The sequence below is a fragment of the Crinia signifera genome, chromosome 3 (assembly GCF_055691185.1).
Source record: "Crinia signifera chromosome 3, ASM5569118v1, whole genome shotgun sequence".
NCBI classification, from domain to species: Eukaryota; Metazoa; Chordata; class Amphibia; order Anura; family Myobatrachidae; genus Crinia; species Crinia signifera.
The window spans coordinates 335,046,955-335,068,787 of record NC_139219.1 but is presented as its reverse complement, the minus strand read 5'-3'; the positions used below and the strand labels follow the sequence as shown (position 1 = coordinate 335,068,787).

At 42.0% G+C, this 21,833-nt stretch overlaps 23 non-coding genes across 23 annotated transcripts; all 23 read right to left on the bottom strand.

The window, feature by feature from the left end:
* Positions 1–23: 23 nt before the first annotated feature.
* TRNAV-UAC (transfer RNA valine (anticodon UAC)) lies at positions 24–96 on the bottom strand. Its single transcript has one exon. It is a non-coding gene; the product is annotated as a tRNA-Val (tRNA).
* A 90-nt stretch (positions 97–186) lies between these two features.
* On the bottom strand, positions 187–259 carry TRNAV-AAC (transfer RNA valine (anticodon AAC)). Its single transcript has one exon. It is a non-coding gene; the product is annotated as a tRNA-Val (tRNA).
* An 801-nt stretch (positions 260–1,060) lies between these two features.
* Positions 1,061–1,133, bottom strand: TRNAV-AAC (transfer RNA valine (anticodon AAC)). Its single transcript has one exon. It is a non-coding gene; the product is annotated as a tRNA-Val (tRNA).
* Positions 1,134–1,223: 90 nt separating this feature from the next.
* On the bottom strand, positions 1,224–1,296 carry TRNAV-UAC (transfer RNA valine (anticodon UAC)). Its single transcript has one exon. It is a non-coding gene; the product is annotated as a tRNA-Val (tRNA).
* Positions 1,297–1,386: 90 nt separating this feature from the next.
* Positions 1,387–1,459, bottom strand: TRNAV-CAC (transfer RNA valine (anticodon CAC)). Its single transcript has one exon. It is a non-coding gene; the product is annotated as a tRNA-Val (tRNA).
* Positions 1,460–1,982: 523 nt separating this feature from the next.
* Positions 1,983–2,055, bottom strand: TRNAV-UAC (transfer RNA valine (anticodon UAC)). The gene has a single exon. It is a non-coding gene; the product is annotated as a tRNA-Val (tRNA).
* A 90-nt stretch (positions 2,056–2,145) lies between these two features.
* TRNAV-CAC (transfer RNA valine (anticodon CAC)) lies at positions 2,146–2,218 on the bottom strand. The gene has a single exon. It is a non-coding gene; the product is annotated as a tRNA-Val (tRNA).
* Positions 2,219–2,308: 90 nt separating this feature from the next.
* TRNAV-AAC (transfer RNA valine (anticodon AAC)) lies at positions 2,309–2,381 on the bottom strand. The gene has a single exon. It is a non-coding gene; the product is annotated as a tRNA-Val (tRNA).
* Positions 2,382–3,343: 962 nt separating this feature from the next.
* On the bottom strand, positions 3,344–3,416 carry TRNAV-AAC (transfer RNA valine (anticodon AAC)). Its single transcript has one exon. It is a non-coding gene; the product is annotated as a tRNA-Val (tRNA).
* Positions 3,417–3,780: 364 nt separating this feature from the next.
* Positions 3,781–3,853, bottom strand: TRNAV-UAC (transfer RNA valine (anticodon UAC)). The gene has a single exon. It is a non-coding gene; the product is annotated as a tRNA-Val (tRNA).
* Positions 3,854–3,943: 90 nt separating this feature from the next.
* On the bottom strand, positions 3,944–4,016 carry TRNAV-CAC (transfer RNA valine (anticodon CAC)). Its single transcript has one exon. It is a non-coding gene; the product is annotated as a tRNA-Val (tRNA).
* A 90-nt stretch (positions 4,017–4,106) lies between these two features.
* Positions 4,107–4,179, bottom strand: TRNAV-UAC (transfer RNA valine (anticodon UAC)). The gene has a single exon. It is a non-coding gene; the product is annotated as a tRNA-Val (tRNA).
* Positions 4,180–4,269: 90 nt separating this feature from the next.
* Positions 4,270–4,342, bottom strand: TRNAV-AAC (transfer RNA valine (anticodon AAC)). Its single transcript has one exon. It is a non-coding gene; the product is annotated as a tRNA-Val (tRNA).
* A 201-nt stretch (positions 4,343–4,543) lies between these two features.
* Positions 4,544–4,616, bottom strand: TRNAV-AAC (transfer RNA valine (anticodon AAC)). The gene has a single exon. It is a non-coding gene; the product is annotated as a tRNA-Val (tRNA).
* Positions 4,617–4,706: 90 nt separating this feature from the next.
* TRNAV-UAC (transfer RNA valine (anticodon UAC)) lies at positions 4,707–4,779 on the bottom strand. The gene has a single exon. It is a non-coding gene; the product is annotated as a tRNA-Val (tRNA).
* Positions 4,780–5,032: 253 nt separating this feature from the next.
* Positions 5,033–5,105, bottom strand: TRNAV-CAC (transfer RNA valine (anticodon CAC)). Its single transcript has one exon. It is a non-coding gene; the product is annotated as a tRNA-Val (tRNA).
* A 7,874-nt stretch (positions 5,106–12,979) lies between these two features.
* TRNAV-UAC (transfer RNA valine (anticodon UAC)) lies at positions 12,980–13,052 on the bottom strand. The gene has a single exon. It is a non-coding gene; the product is annotated as a tRNA-Val (tRNA).
* A 90-nt stretch (positions 13,053–13,142) lies between these two features.
* TRNAV-AAC (transfer RNA valine (anticodon AAC)) lies at positions 13,143–13,215 on the bottom strand. Its single transcript has one exon. It is a non-coding gene; the product is annotated as a tRNA-Val (tRNA).
* A 364-nt stretch (positions 13,216–13,579) lies between these two features.
* TRNAV-AAC (transfer RNA valine (anticodon AAC)) lies at positions 13,580–13,652 on the bottom strand. Its single transcript has one exon. It is a non-coding gene; the product is annotated as a tRNA-Val (tRNA).
* Positions 13,653–14,016: 364 nt separating this feature from the next.
* Positions 14,017–14,089, bottom strand: TRNAV-AAC (transfer RNA valine (anticodon AAC)). The gene has a single exon. It is a non-coding gene; the product is annotated as a tRNA-Val (tRNA).
* Positions 14,090–14,179: 90 nt separating this feature from the next.
* TRNAV-AAC (transfer RNA valine (anticodon AAC)) lies at positions 14,180–14,252 on the bottom strand. The gene has a single exon. It is a non-coding gene; the product is annotated as a tRNA-Val (tRNA).
* Positions 14,253–14,616: 364 nt separating this feature from the next.
* TRNAV-CAC (transfer RNA valine (anticodon CAC)) lies at positions 14,617–14,689 on the bottom strand. Its single transcript has one exon. It is a non-coding gene; the product is annotated as a tRNA-Val (tRNA).
* A 6,407-nt stretch (positions 14,690–21,096) lies between these two features.
* On the bottom strand, positions 21,097–21,169 carry TRNAV-CAC (transfer RNA valine (anticodon CAC)). Its single transcript has one exon. It is a non-coding gene; the product is annotated as a tRNA-Val (tRNA).
* Between the last annotated feature and the right edge of the window lie 664 nt (positions 21,170–21,833).

Below are 21,833 nucleotides of genomic sequence, written 5' to 3'. Positions count from 1 at the left end.
AAAATGCTTAGGTTAAAAACACTTGTTTCTGCCCAGTTTCGAACTGGGGACCTTTCGCGTGTAAGGCGAACGTGATAACCACTACACTACAGAAACGTCTTAGAGACTACGCCAGACGCCATCCAATGTAGGAGGCACTTTCTAAAAAATGAGCCATTGCATGAAAATGCTTAGCTAAAAATCCATTGTTTCTGCCCAGTTTCGAACTGGGGACCTTTCACGTGTTAGGCGAACGTGATAACCACTACACTACAGAAACTTCTCGGAAACTACACCAGACACCAACCAATGTAGGAGGCACTTTCTAAAAAAAGAGTCATTGAAGAAAAATGCTTAGGTTAAAAACACTTGTTTCTGCCCAGTTTCTACCGTTTTAGAAACAAAGCCAGACACCATCCAATGTAGGAGGCACTTTCTAAAAAAAGAGCCATTGCATGAAAATGCTTAGCTAAAAATCCATTGTTTCTGCCCAGTTTCGAACTGGGGACCTTTCGCGTGTGAGGCGAACATGATAACCACTACAATACAGAAACTTCTAGGAAACTGTACCAGACACCAACCAATGTAAGAGGCACTTTCTAAAAACAGAGTCATTGAAGAAAAATGCTTAGGTTAAAAACACTTATTTCTGCCCAGTTTCGAACTGTGGACCTTTCGCGTGTAAGGCGAACGTGATAACCACTACACTACAGAAACGTCTTAGAAACTACGCCAGACACCATCCAATGTAGGAGGCACTTTCTAAAAAAAGAGCCATTGCATTAAAATGCTTAGCTAAAAATCCATTGTTTCTGCCCAGTTTCGAACTGGGGACCTTTCACGTGTTAGGCGAACATGTTAACCACTACACTACAGAAACTTCTCAGAAACTATACCAGACACCAACCAATGTAGGAGGCACTTTCTAAAAACAGAGTCATTGAAGAAAAATGCTTAGGTTAAAAACACTTGTTTCTGCCCAGTTTCTACCGTCTTAGAAACTAAGCCAGACACCATCCAATGTAGGAGGCACTGTCTAAAAAAAGGGCCATTGCATTAAAATGCTTAGCTAAAAATCCATTGTTTCTGCCCAGTGTCGAACTGGGGACCTTTCGCGTGTTAGGCGAACGTGATAACCACTACACTACAGAAACTTCCCGGAAACTATACCAGACACCAACCAATGTAGGAGGCACATTCTAAAAACAGAGTCCTTGAAGAAAAATGCTTAGGTTAAAAACACTTGTTTCTGCCCAGTTTCGAACTGGGGACCTTTCGCGTGTAAGGCGAACGTGATAACCACTACACTACAGAAACGTCTTAGAAACTAAGCCAGACACCATCCTATGTAGGAGGCACTTTCTAAAAAAAGAGCCATTGCATGAAAATGCTTAGCTAAAAATCCATTGTTTCTGCCCAGTTTCGAACTGGGGACCTTTCGCGTGTGAGGCGAACATGATAACCACTACACTACAGAAACTTCTGAGAAACTATACTAGACACCAACCAATGTAGGAGTCACTTTCATAAAATAGAGCCATTGAAGAAAAATGCTTAGGTTAAAAACACTTGTTGCTGCCCAGTTTCAAACTGGGGACCTTTCGCGTGTAAGGCGAACGTGATAACCACTACACTACAGAAACGTCTTAGAAACTAAGCCAGACACCATCCAATGTAGGAGGCACTTTCTAAAAAATGAGCCATTGCATGAAAATGCTTAGCTAAAAATCCATTGATTCTTCACAGTTTCGAACTGGGGACCTTTCGCGTGTTAGGCGAACGTGATAACCACTACACTACAGAAACTTCTCGGAAACTATACCAGACACCAACCAATGTAGGAGGCACTAAAAACAGAGTCATTGAAGAAAAATGCTTAGGTTAAAAACACTTGTTTCTGCCCAGTTTCTACCGTTTTAGAAACTAAGCCAGACACCATCCAATGTAGTAGGCACTTTCTAAAAAAAGAGCCATTGCATGAAAATGCTTAGCTAAAAATCCATTGTTTCTGCCCAGTTTCGAACTGGGGACCTTTCGCGTGTAAGGCGAACGTGATAACCACTACACTACAGAAACGTCTTAGAAACTAAGCCAGACACCATCCAATGTAGGAGGCACTTTCTAAAAAAAGAGCCATTGCATGAAAATGCTTAGCTAAAAATCCATGGTTTCTGCCCAGTTTCGAACTGGGGACCTTTCGCGTGTGAGGCGAACGTGATAACCACTACACTACAGAAACTACTCAGAAACTATATTAGACACCAACCAATATAGGAGGCACTGTCTAAAAAAAGGGCCATTGCATTAAAATGCTTAGCTAAAAATCCATTGTTTCTGCCCAGTTTCGAACTGGGGACCTTTCGCGTGTTAGGCGAACGTGATAACCACTACACTACAGAAACTTCTCGGAAACTATACCAGACACCATCCAATGTAGGAGGCACTTTCTAAAAAAAGAGCCATTGCATGAAAATGCTTAGCTCAAAATCCATTGTTTCTGCCCAGTTTCGAACTGGGGACCTTTCGCTCGTGAGGCGAACGTGATAAGCACTACACTACAGAAACTTCTCAGAAACTATACTAGACACCATCCAATGTAGAAGGCACTTTCTAAAAAAAGAGCCATTGCATGAAAATGCTTAGCTAAAAATCCATTGTTTCTGCCCAGTTTCTAACTGGGGACCTTTCGCTCGTGAGGCGAACGTGATAAGCACTACACTACAGAAACTTCTCAGAAACTATACTAGACACCATCCAATGTAGGAGGCACTTTCTAAAAAAAGAGCCATTGCATGAAAATGCTTAGCTAAAAATCCATTGTTTTGCCCAGTTTCGAACTGGGGACCTTTCGCGTGTTAGGCGAACGTGATAACCACTACACTACAGAAACTTCTCGGAAACTATACCAGACACCAACCAATGTAGGAGGCACTTTCTAAAAACAGAGTCATTGAAGATAAATGCTTAGGTTAAAAACACTTGTTTCTGCCCAGTTTCTACCGTTTTATAAACTAAGCCAGACACCATCCAATGTAGGAGGCACTTTCTAAAAAAAGAGCCATTGCATGAAAATGCTTAGCTAAAAATCCATTGTTTCTGCCCAGTTTCGAACTGGGGACCTTTCGCGTGTGAGGCGTACGTGATAACCACTACACTACAGAAACTTCTCAGAAACTATTCTAGACACCAACCAATGTAGGAGTCACTTTCATAAAATAGAGTTTTTAAGAAAAATGCTTAGGTTAAAAACACTTGTTTCTGCCCAGTTTCTACCGTCTTAGAAACTAAGCCAGACACCATCCAATGTAGGAGGCACTTTCTAAAAAAAGAGCCATTGCATGAAAATGCTTAGCTTAAAATCCATTGTTTCTGCCCAGTTTCGAACTGGGGACCTTTCACGTGTTAGGCGAACGTGATAACCACTACACTACAGAAACTTCTCGTAAACTATACCAGACACCAACCAATGTAGGAGGCACTTTCTAAAAACAGAGTCATTGAAGAAAAATGCTTAGGTTAAAAACACTTGTTTCTGCCCAGTTTCTACCGTCTTAGAAACTAAGCCAGACACCATCCAATGTAGGAGGCACTGTCTAAAAAAAGGGCCATTGCATTAAAATGCTTAGCTAAAAATCCATTGTTTCTGCCCAGTGTCGAACTGGGGAACTTGTGCGTGTTAGGCGAACGTGATAACCACTACACTACAGAAACTTCTCGGAAACTATACCAGACACCAACCAATGTAGGAGGCACTTTCTAAAAACAGAGTCATTGAAGAAAAATGCTTAGGTTAAAAACACTTGTTTCTGCCCAGTTTCGAACTGGGGACCTTTCGCGTGTAAGGCGAACATGATAACCACTACACTACAGAAACGCCATAGAAACTAAGCCAGACACCATCCTATGTAGGAGGCACTTTCTAAAAAAAGAGCCATTGCATGAAAATGCTTAGCTAAAAATCCATTGTTTCTGCCCAGTTTCGAACTGGGGACCTTTCGCGTGTGAGGCGAACGTGATAACCACTACACTACAGAAACTTCTCAGAAACTATACTAGACACCAACCAATGTAGGAGTCACTTTCATAAAATAGAGCCATTGAAGAAAAATGCTTAGGTTAAAAACACTTGTTTCTGCCCAGTTTCGAACTGGGGACCTTTCGCGTGTAAGGCGAACGTGATAACCACTACACTACAGAAACGTCTTAGAGACTATGCCAGACACCATCCAATGTAGGAGGCACTCTCTAAAAAATGAGCCATTGCATGAAAATGCTTAGCTAAAAATCCATTGTTTCTGCCCAGTTTCGAACTGGGGACCTTTCGCGTGTTAGGCGAACGTGATAACCACTACACTACAGAAACTTCTCGGAAACTATACCAGACACCAACCAATGTAGGAGGCACTTTCTAAAAACAGAGTCATTGAAGAAAAATGCTTAGGTTAAAAACACTTGTTTCTGCCCAGTTTCTACCGTCTTAGAAACTAAGCCAGACACCATCCAATGTAGGAGGCACTGTCTAAAAAAAGGGCCATTGCATTAAAATGCTTAGCTAAAAATCCATTGTTTCTGCCCAGTTTCGAACTGGGGACCTTTCACGTGTTAGGCGAACGTGATAACCACTACACTACAGAAACTTCTCAGAAACTATACAAGACACCAACCAATGTAGGAGTCACTTTCATAAAATAGAGCCATTGAAGAAAAATGCTTAGGTTAAAAACACTTGTTTCTGCCCAGTTTCGAACTGGGGACCTTTCGCGTGTAAGGCGAACGTGATAACCACTACACTACAGAAACTTCTCAGAAACTATACTAGACACCAACCAATGTAGGAGTCACTTTCATAAAATAGAGCCATTGAAGAAAAATGCTTAGGTTAAAAACACTTGTTTCTGCCCAGTTTCGAACTGTGGACCTTTTGCGTGTAAGGCGAACGTGATAACCACTACACTACAGAAACGTCTTAGAAACTACGCCAGACACCATCCAATGTAGGAGGCACTTTCTAAAAAAAGAGCCATTGCATGAAAATGCTTAGCTAAAAATCCATTGTTTCTGCCCAGTTTCAAACTGGGGACCTTTCGCGTGTGAGGCGAACGTGATAACCACTACACTACAGAAACTTCTAAGAAACTATACAAGACACCAACCAATGTAGGAGTCACTTTTATAAAATAGAGCCATTGAGAGGGACCGGAAGAGGAAGCCGCACGGACGCACGCTGCAGTGAAACGCTGGATCGTGGCGTCCCGTGCAAGGTCCTCGAGCCGGAAAGGAGAGGCACAGTCTGCCGGGAGTGCATACCGCAGAAACTAGCAGTACACCGCCGAACTGGCCAGCTGTCTCAGAGCCGGGTGCTTGGCGTAAGTCGACCGCTGCGGGTTGAGATAGTAACGCCAGAAAGAGAAAAAGACTCCCACAAACGAACCTGACCAGAATACAGTGAGGAAGCGGTGGAAGCCATCCTCGCGTGTCGCTGCCACATCGGAAGCATAGCAGAGTGCTGAGCAATACAGCACCTCACAGTACTCAGCAGCAGAGACGGCTCCCCCCCTGCAGCCGGTCCCGACAGATCGTGACTTACGAAGCTTCAGTGAAGCCTGAAAATAAGGGAGCCCTGCAGCTCAGATAGAGAGCCCCGAACAGATTGTCATCTTTTCCACCTTCCTGCCCCTGAGTCAAGTGTGCAGCGCGAGTGGGACTTCGCAGAAGGAGGAGAAACGAGCACCTGCATAAAGAAAGGAGAGGGGAAGGAAAACTGCAAGAAAAAAAATAAAAAAGAAAACACAACTCCCCCATTGTCCATTAAACCTCGGAGTCGAGTGCCCGGCTTGCCTGAGTGCTGCGGATTGAGGTGGGGACAGAGCAGGGGAAGGAAGGAAGAAACCTGGCATTGCCTCCACACGGATCAGACCAACCCCAAGGGTGCGGTAAGACTTTCATATCTGTAAAAATTTGTGGATTGCTCATCACACCCCACACCTCTGAAGAAAAAAAGATCAGAAGGTAATCCATGTTAGGATAAAACCACAGAGGAAAGGGCTTAGTTTCACACCATTCAAGGGGTAATATAAAAGGGAAGAGAGAGGTTAGAGCAAAAAAAAAACCAAAAACCCCGAAAAATCATAGACCATAAAGGCCCGCTCTGTGTGGAGTTTTTGGGTGCTCTCTTCATATAAGTGTCTGGCTTGTAAGATCAGCAATTGGGGACCTGGCCCAGATTAAGGCTAGATTGCCCATCCAAGACAAGAGAGACAAGTAGGACAGTAAACTTTGCGGGGTCAGAGGGCCTAAAAGCGGCATGACTCAAACACCAAAAATATTGGGAGAAAACATGATCAATTAAAAATGCAACTCCAGATATCCCTCCAGAAATAAGAGTGGGCAGGAGGAGGAGAGAGATCTTTTTTTTTTTTTTTTTTGTGTGGCGGAAGGTGGTGAAGAATAGTAAAGGAAGGAAAAGGGGGAGAGAATAGTTATAAGGGAGAAAAAGGAAGAAAAGAAAAAAAAAAGAAAGACATCAGGATCAGACGAAAGGGCTTTTTTGTGTTTAAATGGTTAAAATGGCAGGCAAAAATCGAAAGAACCCGCCACAAGAGCAAGCCGCCTTTTTTGGGACAAAAAAAAACAGTAAACAAACTCCCCAACTACCATCCTCGCCACACTTAGCAGCGAGCCCTTCTAGCTCAATTTCACGGTCCGACTCATCGCAGTTGGTCGAATCGGACCCATTTGAGGTACTCATGCAGAAGATTACTAACTCATTTAAAACAGAACTGAAGGCGGCAGTCTCAGAACTGAAGGGAGAGTTGACATCTTTGGGGTCACGAATAGACGCCATAGAGCAAAAATCAGACGAAATTTGTCACTTTCAGCAAACTCTTTCTCAAGAATTAAAAGAGACAAAACTAGAAATAAACTCGCTAAAAGACCATATTGAGGACCTCGAGAACAGGTCTAGGAGGCAAAACTTGAGAATCCGAAATGTCCCGGAAGCAATTGATAATCAGACCCTGCCCACCTATCTTAAAGGACTTTTCCACCAGATCCTACCAGGATGCAAGGAAGAAGAGCTAACACTAGACAGGGCGCATAGAACGCTCAGGGCAACCCCAAACATGGATCAACCGCCAGAGACATTGTCACACGATTGCACTATGATCATATCAAGACAAGAATCTTGGATACATCTAGAACAACCCCTTTGATAAATTACAAAGACTCTGCTATACAGATCTTTCAGGACTTGGCCCCCTCCACTTTGAGAAAAAGAAGAGAGATGGGAACTATAACTAGAGCCCTGAGAGAGCAGAAAATAATGTATAGATGGGGGTTTCCATTTGCTCTACATTTTTCCCACAATGGTAAAAGGTTCACCTTAAAAGACCCGGACTCAGGCCTGGCCACCCTCAAGGAGATGGGGCTAGGCTCTGGGTTAGAGTTGGAGATCTCTAAAGCTGACAGAACAAGAGCTACTGCGGAAAGACCGCCTAGAGCGGAGTGGTCGCAGAAATAGCCTTGAGATTCCTGGTAGAAGAATTGTCGAACCCCCTGAGGCTTTATATTTAAGTTATTATTTATAACTGTGTTATTTCTCCCCCCTTCTTCCTCCCCCCTTTTTTCTCTTTATTTTTTTTTTTTGTCTTGTTGGCGTTCCGCTTTGTAGCGGCTAGATGGGAATAAGTTAAGGTAGCACTTAGAGATCGAGTAAACACACATAAACCTGGGGAATGGGCCACTGAGAGACCCTCATACACGTATAGTAAATTTTTATCCACTTTATATTGGACAAATATTTTTTATCTTTTCTTCCAAAGGTCCTCTATTAGCTCGCACTGGACACGCAGAAAATTAAATAAACTAGACTTATTAGATTGGATCTGGTACAGATATTAAAGGATTTTAAACGATTAATATATCTTTGGCACATAGCACTTTAGATATTAGGGTGAAATAATATATTGGGAGTGTTTTTTTTTTTTTTTTTTCTCTCTCTTTCTTTTTTTTTTTTCCCTCCCCACTACTGCATTATTATTTTAATAGGTAATTGAATTTATCATCTGTACTAACATTAAATTGTTTCAGGATCATGAGTAAAGGCACAGATGAATTGAAAATAATGGAGGGTAGATCTTATTGATCGTTTGACTAACCCGGATAGATTTCCTCCCCCCCCCTCCCCCCCCCTAACCCCAGGCTACACGAAGGTCTGTCTAGAGCAGATAGGACCTCCGTTAGGATAGAGTGGGGCTACCGTTTAGTTACGATTAACGGTCAGAAGGGATGCGAAAATTCGCATCAAGAGGTTTATGTTTTATGTTGTGTAATGTCTTATATGTTTCCCGTCCCCTCCATAGGTGTCTCCAGACCCAGACTATAGATGAAAAGAGTCAGCTTACCAATAGAGACCAAAGATGGCACCCTCCATGACGTTGAATATAATGTCTTTAAACGTTAACGGGCTTAATTCTCCACGAAAAAGAGCGATGGCAGCTCAATATTTCAGAAAGCAAAATATAAAGATCATTCTGTTACAAGAAACCCATTTCTTAAATGATCACCCCACCCTGGCTTTGAGGCAATACCCTGAGGCATTTTATTCAACTTTAAAAAAAAAAAAAAAAGGAACAGCAATTTTATTGCATAAAACATTAGCTTATAAAATCGAGCACTCCTATTCAGACCCGAAAGGGCGATATAACATCTTGGTCTTATCAGTAGCTAATAAGTTGATCACACTTGCCTCGGTGTATGCCCCAAATGGCGAACAAGGGAGCCTTCATAGCGATTTTTTTAGACAGCTTAATAAAAGGGCAAAAGGGAAAATAATTATAGGGGGGGACTTTAATGCCATTTTGGACCCCAAATGGGACAGACAAGCCCCGAACCCACATAGCTTATTAATTAGTAAAGAATCTAAAAGGTTAAATGAAAATTTAAAGGCAAATAACTTATATGACGCATGGAGGACACTATACCCCAATGAACGTACATATACCCACTATTCGATCCCGCATAAAGTTTACTCTAGATTGGATTTTTTTTTGTAGATGCTCAGACAGTGGGGGACCTAGTTAAAGCATGGACAGTCCCTGTGGTCTGGACAGACCATATGGCGGTGTTCATTTCAATAAGATCAAATAACATAGAAACATCGAGCTTCAAATGGAGACTGAACCCGTCATTGCTTACTAAACAAGACTACATTGGGGCCTTGGAAGGGTCACTAAATGAATATTTTAAATTTAATAATACGGAAGACACTCCTGTAGCAATAATCTGGGAGGCTCACAAGGCGGTAATTAGAGGCCATCTAATTAAATTAACTAAAGCGCAAAAAGTAAAAGACGAGAAACTAATAAAAGAACTTGAACAACAAATTTCACTCTAACTGCTAGACATCAGCAAAATCCCAATCATAGACTACTAAGTAAATTATTGGCTCTGAAAAATCAACTGTTTCTGCTTTATTCAGAAAAAACAGCCAAAACAATGAAGTGGCTGCAGTATAAGTATTACTCAAAAGGAGATAAAGCGGATGCGCTGTTAGCTTATCGGATTCGAAAGCGCAGACAAAGAGACCGCATATACTCCATAAAAGACACTAAAAATAACCCCATTTATGACCCTCGGGGAATATCGCAGATATTTAGAGATTATTATTATAATTTATATAATATCCCCAATGTACTTAGTAAAGCAGAAACAGAAGAGAGATTTAAGGAGTTTATGGAGTCTTGCAATTTACCGTCCTTAACGGAGTCCCAAATTGAAATTTTAGAGGCTCCAATTTCACTAATGGAAATTGAAGCCACCATTAAAACACTAAAAAATGCTTCGGCCCCGGGCCCCGATGGATTTTCAGCCATATATTATAAAAAATTCTGTAAAATTTTGGCCCCACAGATTAAAATGTTCTTTGATTCGATATTAGAGGGACATCCCTTGGATCAGGCGACAACACTCGCCGAAATAATAGTGATCCCTAAGCCAGACCGGGACCCCACACTATGTAGCAACTACCGTCCTATCTCTTTGCTTAATACTGACCTTAAACTTTTTGCCAAAGTTATGGCAAATCGGTTGGCTAAAGTCATAGACTCACTAGTGCACCCAGATCAGGTGGGGTTTATCCCTAACAGACAAGCCTTTGAAAATATTAGACGAGTAGTGGATACTATTTCAGTTATTAATACAACACAAACACCAGCCCTTGTCATGGGCCTAGACGCCGAGAAGGCCTTTGATAGGGTCTCATGGAGGTATATGGACCTGCTGCTCCCTAGATTTGGAATTCGTGGGCGTTTTTTACAGGGTATACAAGCATTATATAAAAATCCTATGGCGGCGGTGTCGATAAACGGCAATAGATCATCTCCCTTTAGAATTAATAACGGTACTAGACAAGGGTGTCCACTGTCGCCTATGATCTTCGCACTCATGATTGAACCGCTGGCGGCCAAAATTAGAAACGAAAAGGAAATTGGAGGTATCAGGATTGGTTCAGAAGAATACAAGATCGCGTTATACGCGGATGATATCTTGTTGACGCTATCGGACCCACTGAAGTCAGCGAATAAAGTGTTCGAGACGTCCTTAGAATTTGGGGAAATCTCGAACTTTAAGATAAATTCAGCAAAAACCGAAATCCTGGACATCCACCTTCCTCCTAGTTTAAGGGAAAACCTGGCCTCCGCCTTCTCATGTAAGTGGAGAAGCGGTTATCTAAGATATTTGGGCATTAATATTACAAAAAATTATCATAAATTATATGATGCCAACTATCCTAGATTACTGAATGAGATCGCAAATGACATGAAGAGCTGGACCAGAATCCATATCTCGTGGACAGGAAGAGCTAACGTCTTGAAGATGAACGTCCTTCCACGCTTATTATACGTATTCCAAGCCCTCCCTGTCAGAATCCCCCCCATGACCTTTAAAAACCTGCAGAGTCTTTCATCCCACTTCTTATGGTCTGGGAAAAGACCACGGGTGCGGTTTAAGACTTTGCAGAATGGCACTAGGGAAGGTGGGCTAGGAGTCCCTAATTTTAAACTTTATTTCTATGCAGCTCAAATTTCACAATTGGTGATGTGGCATTCAAACAAAGAAACACATAGATGGGTCAAACTAGAGGCACAATTAGCGAACATGTCAACTATATCCACACTGCTCTGGATTCCAAAAAAAGCAGACCTATTAGGGAAAAAGTCCATCCGGTAATTGAATTCTCCCTGTCCATGTGGGATAAAATAACTAAAGAATATAAGATTATAAATACACCCAATGCTCTTTTACCAATGTGGGATAACCCCCAATTTCCAGTAAGTAGGGAATTATCCTTTAAGAAAAATTGGTCAAAAACTAATATATTATTCCTAAACGAATTAGAAATGTCAGGTAGACTTCTGCAGTTTGCAGAAATATTACTAAAATTTGATATTTCACCTAGAAGTATCTACCAATACTGCCAGATAAATAGTTTCCTATCCCACTCACAACAGGCGAGAAAGAACCAAGTCAACACGATAGTGGAAACACTGTGTTTGAAAAGGTCATCATTTAAGGGTATTATTTCATCTGTGTACCAAATATTACTAAATTATAGTAAACAGGAGCGCCTTCCACAGGAACTGGCATGGGAGTTGGAGCTTGGTAAACAACTAGCCCTGGAAGATTGGGTGAGGATTAGAAAAAATTTGATATCAGTATCCCAGTCAATCCGCTATAGAGAAAACTCTTTTAAGATATATTCCCGGTGGTACCTGACTCCAAGTAGACTAAGTCGCATATATAGCGGGACCAACGACCTTTGTTGGCGTGGATGTGGGCATAAAGGCGCTTTATTACATATCTTTGGGACATGCCCACAAATCCAACAAACTTGGACACTAGTTTTTGACTTAATCAAACAAATTACAAATATAGAGACTCCTAAGTCCCCCGAATATGTCTTGCTCCCTCTTAAAATTCCGGGGATCAAAACATCATCCCAAAAACTTATATGGTTTATATTGAGTGCCGCAAAAATAAAAATAGCCTCTTATTGGAAATCAAACAGGGTCCCATCCATGGCAATAATTAAAGAGACGGTGTGGCACCTATATCAAATGGAATACTTAGCAGGACTAGTAGAGGAGAATTTAGACTTGTTTAGGGAAATATGGACGCCGTGGGCAGAATTCCATAACACTATAATTTGATGCGACCATAAGTATAGGGAGATCCTAATTGGAAACAGCGGAACCTATGTGAGAAGAATAGTCTGGACCAAAGAGACACCTACCCCCCCCCCCCATCCCTGCCCTCCCTCCCCCACCCCCCTTCCCCAATCATTGTATTGTAGTGTTATGTTAATGTCTAATCTGTGTTTGTATTTTTGACCGGGTCTTAATGGATGCTGGGAGGGGAAAAGTGAAAACACCCAGGAAGATTGGTTAATAATAAAGGGACCGAATAACAGGGAAAATGGAATGGGATAATAGGGGAAAAAGGAAGGACTAAGAAAAATAGAGAGAGGAGCTTGGATATTTGTCTGTTGCTCTCCCAATAGAACCCTTTTCCCTCCCTCCATATTCCTCCATTTTCTATCCAAGGAGAGGCGTGTGGCAGACCCCTTTCTGTGGATGTATGTTATTCGTTCTCTATCATAGCTTGGAATTGTATGGGCTGTAGAGATTAAATATCACATGGTTTATAATTAGCTGGAAGAGAAGAGATATTATAGCTATAGACCAACAGAAGTTTATATACTATAAGGCAACAGATTGTATAACACTATGTACATGGCAAATGGTCACTTTTATTGCATTTATAATCTGTTGAAAGATCGGCCCTTTAAGGTCCATATATATATATATATATATATATATATATATATGTATACGTGTATTTGTATGTGTGTGTCATTTTGTTATAATGTCGAAAACTAATAAACAGATTTATAAAAAAAAAAATAGAGCCATTGAAGAAAAATGCTTAGGTTAAAAACACTTGTTTCTGCCCAGTTTCGAACTGGGGACCTTTCGCGTGTAAGGCGAACGTGATAACCACTACACTACAGAAACGTCTTAGAAACTACGCCAGACACCATCCAATGTAGGAGGCACTTTCTAAAAAAAGAGCCATTGCATGAAAATGCTTAGCTAAAAATCCATTGTTTCTGCCCAGTTTCGAACTGGGGACCTTTCACGTGTTAGGCGAACGTGATAACCACTACACTACAGAAACTTCTCCGAAACTATACCAGACACCAACCAATGTAGGAGGCACTTTCTAAAAACAGAGTCATTGAAGAAAAATGCTTAGGTTAAAAACACTTGTTTCTGCCCAGTTTCTACCATCTTAGAAACAAAGCCAGACACCATCCAATGTAGGAGGCACTGTCTAAAAAAAGGGCCATTGCATTAAAATGCTTAGCTAAAAATCCATTGTTTCTGCCCAGTTTCGAACTGGGGACCTTTCGCGTGTTAGGCGAACGTGATAACCACTACACTAAAAAAACTTCTCGGAAACTATACCAGATACCAACCAATGTAGGAGGCACTTTCTAAAAAAAGAGCCATTGCATGAAAATGCTTAGCTAAAAATCCATTGTTTCTGCCCAGTTTCGAACTGGGGACCTTTCGCGTGTTAGGCGAACGTGATAACCACTACACTACAGAAACTTCTCGCAAACTATACCAGATACCAACCAATGTAGGAGGCACTTTCTAAAAACAGAGTCATTGAAGAAAAATGCTTAGGTTAAAAACACTTGTTTCTGCCCAGTTTCAAACTGGGGACCTTTCGCGTGTAAGGCGAACATGATAACCACTACACTACAGAAACGTCTTAGAAACTATACCAGACACCAACCAATGTAGGAGGCACTTTCTAAAAACAGAGTCATTGAAGAAAAATGCTTAGGTTAAAAACACTTGTTTCTGCCCAGTTTCTACCATCTTAGAAACAAAGCCAGACACCATCCAATGTAGGAGGCACTGTCTAAAATAAGGGCCATTGCATTAAAATGCTTAGCTAAAAATCCATTGTTTCTGCCCAGTTTCGAACTGGGGACCTTTCGCGTGTTAGGCGAACGTGATAACCACTACACTACAGAAACTTCTCGGAAACTATACCAGATACCATACAATGTAGGAGGCACTTTCTAAAAAAAGAGCCATTGCATGAAAATGCTTAGCTAAAAATCCATTGTTTCTGCCCAGTTTCGAACTGGGGACCTTTCGCGTGTTAGGCGAACGTGATAACCACTACACTACAGAAACTTCTCGGAAACTATACCAGATACCAACCAATGTAGGAGGCACTTTCTAAAAACAGAGTCATTGAAGAAAAATGCTTAGGTTAAAAACACTTGTTTCTGCCCAGTTTCAAACTGGAGACCTTTCGCGTGTAAGGCGAACGTGATAACCACTACACTACAGAAACGTCTTAGAAACTATACCAGACACCAACCAATGTAGGAGGCACTTTCTAAAAACAGAGTCATTGAAGAAAAATGCTTAGGTTAAAAACACTTGTTTCTGCCCAGTTTCTACCATCTTAGAAACTAAGCCAGACACCATCCAATGTAGGAGGCACTGTCTAAAAAAAGGGCCATTGCATTAAAATGCTTAGCTAAAAATCCATTGTTTCTGCCCAGTTTCGAACTGGGGACCTTTCGCGTGTGAGGCGAATGTGATGACCACTACACTACAGAAACTTCCCAGAAACTATACTAGACACCAACCAATGTAGGAGTCACTTTCATAAAATAGAGCCATTGAAGAAAAATGCTTAGGTTAAAAACACTTGTTTCTGCCCAGTTTCAAACTGGGGACCTTTCGCGTGTGAGGCGAACGTGATAAGCACTACACTACAGAAACTTCTCAGAAATTATACTAGACACCAACCAATGTAGGAGGCACTGTCTAAAAAAAGGGCCATTGCATGAAAATGCTTAGCTAAAAATCCATTATTTCTGCCCAGTTTCGAACTGGGGACCTTTTGCGTGTTAGGCGAACGTGATAACCACTACACTACAGAAACTTCTCGGAAACTATACCAGACACCAACCAATGTAGGAGGCACTTTCTAAAAACAGAGTCATTGAAGATAAATGCTTAGGTTAAAAACACTTGTTTCTGCCCAGTTTCTACCGTTTTAGAAACTAAGCCAGACACCATCCAATGTAGGAGGCACTGTCTAAAAAATGGACCATTGCATTAAAATGCTTAGCTATAATCCCATTTTTTCTGCCCAGTTTCGAACTGGGGACCTTTCGCGTGTTAGGCGACGTGATAACCACTACACTACAGAAACTTCTCAGAAACTATGACAGACACCAACCAATGTAGGAGGCACTTTCTAAAAACAGAGTCATTGAAGAAAAATGCTTAAGTTAAAAACACTTGTTTCTGCCCAGTTTCTACCATCTTAGAAACTAAGCCAGACACCATCCAATATAGGAGGCACTTTCTAAAAAAAGAGCAATTGCATGAAAATGCTTAGCTAAAAATCCATTGTTTCTGCCCAGTTTCGAACTGGGGACCATTTGCGTGTGAGGCGAACGTGTTAACCACTACACTACAGAAACTTCTTAGAAACTATACCAGACACCAACCAATGTAGGAGTCACTTTCATAAAATAGAGCCATTGAAGAAAAATGCTTAGGTTAAAAACACTTGTTTCTGTCCAGTTTCTACCATCTTAGAAACTAAGCCAAACACCATCCAATGTAGAAGGCACTTTCTAAAAAAAGAGCCATTGCATGAAAATGCTTAGCTAAAAATACATTGTTTCGGCCCAGTTTCGAACTAGGGACCTTTCGCGTGTGAGGCGAACGTGATAACTACTACACTACAGAAACTTCTTAGAAACTGTACCAGACACCAACCAATGTAGGAGGCACTTTCATAAAATAGAGCCTTTGAAGAAAAATGCTTAGGTTAAAAACAATTGTTTCTGCCCAGTTTCGAACTGGGGACCATTTGCGTGTGAGGCGAACGTGATAACCACTACACTACAGAAACTTCTTAGAAACTGCACCAGACACCAACCAATGTAGGAGGCACTTTCTAAAAACAGAGTCATTGAAGAAAAATGCTTAGGTTAAAAACACTTGTTTCTGCCCAGTTTCTAACGTCTTAGAATCTGTACCAGACACCAACCAATGTAGGAGGCACTTTATAAAAACAGTCATTGAAGAAAAATGCTTAAGTTAAAAACACTTGTTTCTGCCCAGTTTCTACCATCTTAGAAACTAAGCCAGACACCATCCAATATAGGAGGCACTTTCTAAAAAAAGAGCCATTGCATGAAAATGCTTAGCTAAAAATCCATTGTTTCTGCCCAGTTTCGAACTGGGGACCATTTGCGTGTGAGGCGAACGTGTTAACCACTACACTACAGAAACTTCTTAGAAACTATACCAGACACCAACCAATGTAGGAGTCACTTTCATAAAATAGAGCCATTGAAGAAAAATGCTTAGGTTAAAAACACTTGTTTCTGTCCAGTTTCTACCATCTTAGAAACTAAGCCAAACACCATCCAATGTAGAAGGCACTTTCTAAAAAAAGAGCCATTGCATGAAAATGCTTAGCTAAAAATACATTGTTTCTGCCCAGTTTTGAACTGGGGACCATTTGCGTGTGAGGCGAACGTGATAACCACTACACTACAGAAACTTCTTAGAAACTGCACCAGACACCAACCAATGTAGGAGGCACTTTCTAAAAACAGAGTCATTGAAGAAAAATGCTTAGGTTAAAAACACTTGTTTCTGCCCAGTTTCTAACGTCTTAGAATCTGTACCAGACACCAACCAATGTAGGAGGCACTTTATAAAAACAGTCATTGAAGAAAAATGCTTAAGTTAAAAACACTTGTTTCTGCCCAGTTTCTACCATCTTAGAAACTAAGCCAGTCACCATCCAATATAGGAGGCACTTTCTAAAAAAAGAGCCATTGCATGAAAATGCTTAGCTAAAAATCCATTGTTTCTGCCCAGTTTCGAACTGGGGACCATTTGCGTGTGAGGCGAACGTGATAACCACTACACTACAGAAACTTCTTAGAAACTATACCAGACACCAACCAATGTAGGAGTCACTTTCATAAAATAGAGCCATTGAAGAAAAATGCTTAGGTTAAAAACACTTGTTTCTGTCCAGTTTCTACCATCTTAGAAACTAAGCCAAACACCATCCAATGTAGAAGGCACTTTCTAAAAAAAGAGCCATTGCATGAAAATGCTTAGCTAAAAATACATTGTTTCTGCCCAGTTTCGAGCTGGGGACCATTTGCGTGTGAGGCGAACGTGATAACCACTACACTACAGAAACTTCTTAGAAACTATACCAGACACCAACCAATGTAGGAGTCACTTTCATAAAATAGAGCCATTGAAGAAAAATGCTTAGGTTAAAAACACTTGTTTCTGTCCAGTTTCTACCATCTTAGAAACTAAGCCAAACACCATCCAATGTAGAAGGCACTTTCTAAAAAAAGAGCCATTGCATGAAAATGCTTAGCTAAAAATACATTGTTTCTGCCCAGTTTCAAACTGGGGACCTTTCGCGTGTGAGGCGAACGTGATAACTACTACACTACAGAAACTTCTTAGAAACTGTACCAGACACCAACCAATGTAGGAGGCACTTTCATAAAATAGAGCCTTTGAAGAAAAATGCTTAGGTTAAAAACACTTGTTTCTGCCCAGTTTCAAACTGGGGACCATTTGCGTGTGAGGCGAACGTGATAACCACTACACTACAGAAACTTCTTAGAAACTGCACCAGACACCAACCAATGTAGGAGGCACTTTCTAAAAACAGAGTCATTGAAGAAAAATGCTTAGGTTAAAAACACTTGTTTCTGCCCAGTTTCTAACGTCTTAGAATCTGTACCAGACACCAACCAATGTAGGAGGCACTTTATAAAAACAGTCATTGAAGAAAAATGCTTAAGTTAAAAACACTTGTTTCTGCCCAGTTTCTACCATCTTAGAAACTAAGCCAGACACCATCCAATATAGGAGGCACTTTCTAAAAAAAGAGCCATTGCATGAAAATGCTTAGCTAAAAATCCATTGTTTCTGCCCAGTTTCGAACTGGGGACCATTTGCGTGTGAGGCGAACGTGATAACCACTACACTACAGAAACTTCTTAGAAACTATACCAGACACCAACCAATGTAGGAGTCACTTTCATAAAATAGAGCCATTGAAGAAAAATGCTTAGGTTAAAAACACTTGTTTCTGTCCAGTTTCTACCATCTTAGAAACTAAGCCAAACACCATCCAATGTAGAAGGCACTTTCTAAAAAAAGAGCCATTGCATGAAAATGCTTAGCTAAAAATACATTGTTTCTGCCCAGTTTCGAACTGGGGACCTTTCGCGTGTGAGGCGAACGTGATAACTACTACACTACAGAAACTTCTTAGAAACTGTACCAGACACCAACCAATGTAGGAGGCACTTTCTAAAAACAGAGTCATTGAAGAAAAATGCTTAGGTTAAAAACACTTGTTTCTGCCCAGTTTCTAACGTCTTAGAATCTGTACCAGACACCAACCAATGTAGGAGGCACTTTCATAAAATAGAGCCATTAAAGAAAAATGCTTAGGTTAAAAACACTTGTTTCTGCTCAGTTTCGAACTGGGGACCTTTTGCGTGTAAGGCAAACGTGATAACCACTACACTACAGAAACTTCTTAGAAACTGTACCAGACACCAACCAATGTAGGAGGCACTTTCATAAAATAGAGCCATTAAAGAAAAATGCTTAGGTTAAAAACACTTGTTTCTGCTCAGTTTCGAACTGGGGACCTTTTGCGTGTAAGGCAAACGTGATAACCACTACACTACAGAAACTTCTTAGAAACTGTACCAGACACCAACCAATGTAGGAGGCACTTTCATAAAATAGAGCCATTGAAGAAAAATGCTTAGGTTAAAAACTTGTTAAACACTTGTTTCTGCCCAGTTTCGAACTGGGGACCTTTCGTGTGAGGCGAACGTGACAACCACTACACTACAGAAACATCTTAAAAATGTAGGAGGCACTTGTGTTAAAAAAAAGCAAATTAATTAAAATGCTTACCTAAAAATTCATTGTTTCTGCCCAGTTTCGAATTGGGGACCTTTTGCGTGTTAGGCGAACATGATAACAACTACACGATAGAAACTTCTAAGAAACTATACCAGACACCAACCAATGTAGGAGGCACTTTCTAAAAACAGAGTCATTGAAGAAAAATGCTTAGGTTAAAAACACTTGTTTCTGCCCAGTTTCTAACGTCTTAGAAACTAAGCAAGACACCATCCAATGTAGGAGGCACTTTCTAAAAAAAGAGCCATTGCATGAAAATGCTTAGCTAAAAATACGGGGTACTCTTTACCTAGAACGGCGCCCACGATTGAAATCGCGGGATCGCGGGTAAAATCGCGGCAATCGCGGTAATCGCGGGTAAATCGCGGGTACATCAAAATCGGGTACCCGCGATTACCGCGATTTTCCCATAGGGAACAATGTTAAAAAGGCAGATTGACCGCGATTTTAGCGTTAAATGCCTCAATGCCCGCGATTTTTACATAGGAAACAATGTTAAATGGTCCACAGAGCCCTAATAGTCCCCCTGAATTGTTAAATGGCCCCCACAATTTTTAACGCCACCCCACGATCAACGTGAACCCGAAGCGTGGCGAGCGCAGCGAGCCCGCGAGGGGCGGCGGTACGCGTCCTACGACCTTTTCATGCCCTACTATCCACGTCGGCGTGGAGTTGAGAATAGAATAGTGTGGCGAGCGCAGCGAGCCACCGAGCCCGAAGCGTGGCGAGCGCAGCGAGCCCCGCGAGGGGACGCGGATACCTTCACAGGTAAACGCGTCCCTTCGCGGGCTTCACAGGTGTCCGCGTCGCCACGGACACCTGTGAAGCCCGCGAGGGGACGCGTTTACCTGTGAAGGTATCCGCGTCCCCTCGCGGGGCTCGCTGCGCTCGCCACGCTTCGGGCTCGGTGGCTCGCTGCGCTCGCCACACTATTCTATTCTCAACTCCACGCCGACGTGGATAGTAGGGCATGAAAAGGTCGTAGGACGCGTACCGCCGCCCCTCGCGGGGCTCGCTGCGCTCGCCACGCTTCGGGTTCACGTTGATCGTGGGGTGGCGTTAAAAATTTTGGGGGCCATTTAAGACTTCAGGGGGACTATTTGGGCTCTGTGGCCCATTTAACATTGTTTCCTATGTCAAAATCGCGGTCATTGAGGCATTTAACGGTAAAATCGCGGTCAATCTGCCTTTTAACATTGTTCCCTATGGGAAATCGCGGGCATCGCGTCGCGGGCATCGCGGGTACATTTATGGCCGGCCGCGACGCGACCGACGCGATTTTTCAGGTTTAACATGGTTTTCAATGGGAAAATCGCGGGCATCGCGTCGGTCGCGTCGCGGGTAGCCATAAATGTACCCGCGATGCCCGCGACGGGCGCCGTTCTAGGTAAAGAGTACCAAATACGGTACTTGTGAGTTATCCGGACGCCCGATTTCAAAATCGGGTCGGATCGGGCACATCGCATCGCATCGCATGCGACCATCGGATGCGATGCGATGCGATGCGATGACCCGATTTTTCCATAGGAATCAATGTTAAAATGGACTGAGTCCATTTTAACATGGAATTCAATGGGAAAAAGGGGTCCTTTTCATACCCCTACTATCCAAGTGGGCATGGAGTTGGATATAAACCTGTGGCGAGCGTAGCGAGCCACCGAGCCCGAAGCGTGGCGAGCGTAGCGAGCCCCGCGAGGGGACACGGAATACCGTCCCCTCGCGGGGCTCGCTTCGCTCGCCACGCTTCGGGCTCGGTGGCTCGCTACGCTCGCCACAGGTTTATATCCAACTCCATGCCCACTTGGATAGTAGGGGTATGAAAAGGACCCCTTTTTCCATAGGAATCATTTTAACATTGATTCCTATGGAAAAATCGGGTCATCGCATCCGATGGTCGCATGCGATGCGATGCGATATCGCATCGCATCGCATCGTATCTGATTGTATGCCTTAACTTAAGGCATACAATCAAAAAATCGGGCGTCCAGATAACTCACAAGTACCAAAAATACATTGTTTCTACCCAGTTTCGAACTGGGGACCTTTCGCGTGTGAGGCGAATGTGATAACCACTACACTACAGAAACGTCTTAGAAACTAAGCCAGACACCATCCAATGTAGGAGGCACTTTCTAAAAAAAGAGCCATTGCATGAAAATGCTTAGCTAAAAATCCATTGTTTCTGCCCAGTTTCGAACTGGGGACCTTTCGCGTGTTAGGCGAATGTGATAACCACTACACTACAGAAAGTTCTTAGAAATTAAGCCAGACACCATCCAATGTAGGAGGCACTTTCAAAAAACAGAGTCATTGAAGAAAAATGCTTAGGTTAAAAACACTTGTTTCTGCCAAGTTTCTACCGTCTTAGAAACTAAGCCAGACACCATCCAATGTAGGAGGCACTGTCTAAAAAATGGACCATTGCATTAAAATGCTTAGCTATAATCCCATTTTTTCTGCCCAGTTTCGAACTGGGGACCTTTCGCGTGTTAGGCAACGTGATAACCACTACACTACAGAAACTTCTCAGAAACTATACCAGACACCAACCAACGTAGGAGGCACTTTCTAAAAACAGAGTCATTGAAGAAAAATGCTTAGGTTAAAAACACTTGTTTCTGTCCAGTTTCTACCATCTTAGAAACTAAGCCAGACACCATCCAATGTAGGAGGCACTTTCTAAAAAAAGAGCTATTGCATGAAAATGCTTAGCTAAAAATCCATTGTTTCTGCCCAGTTTCGAACTGGGGA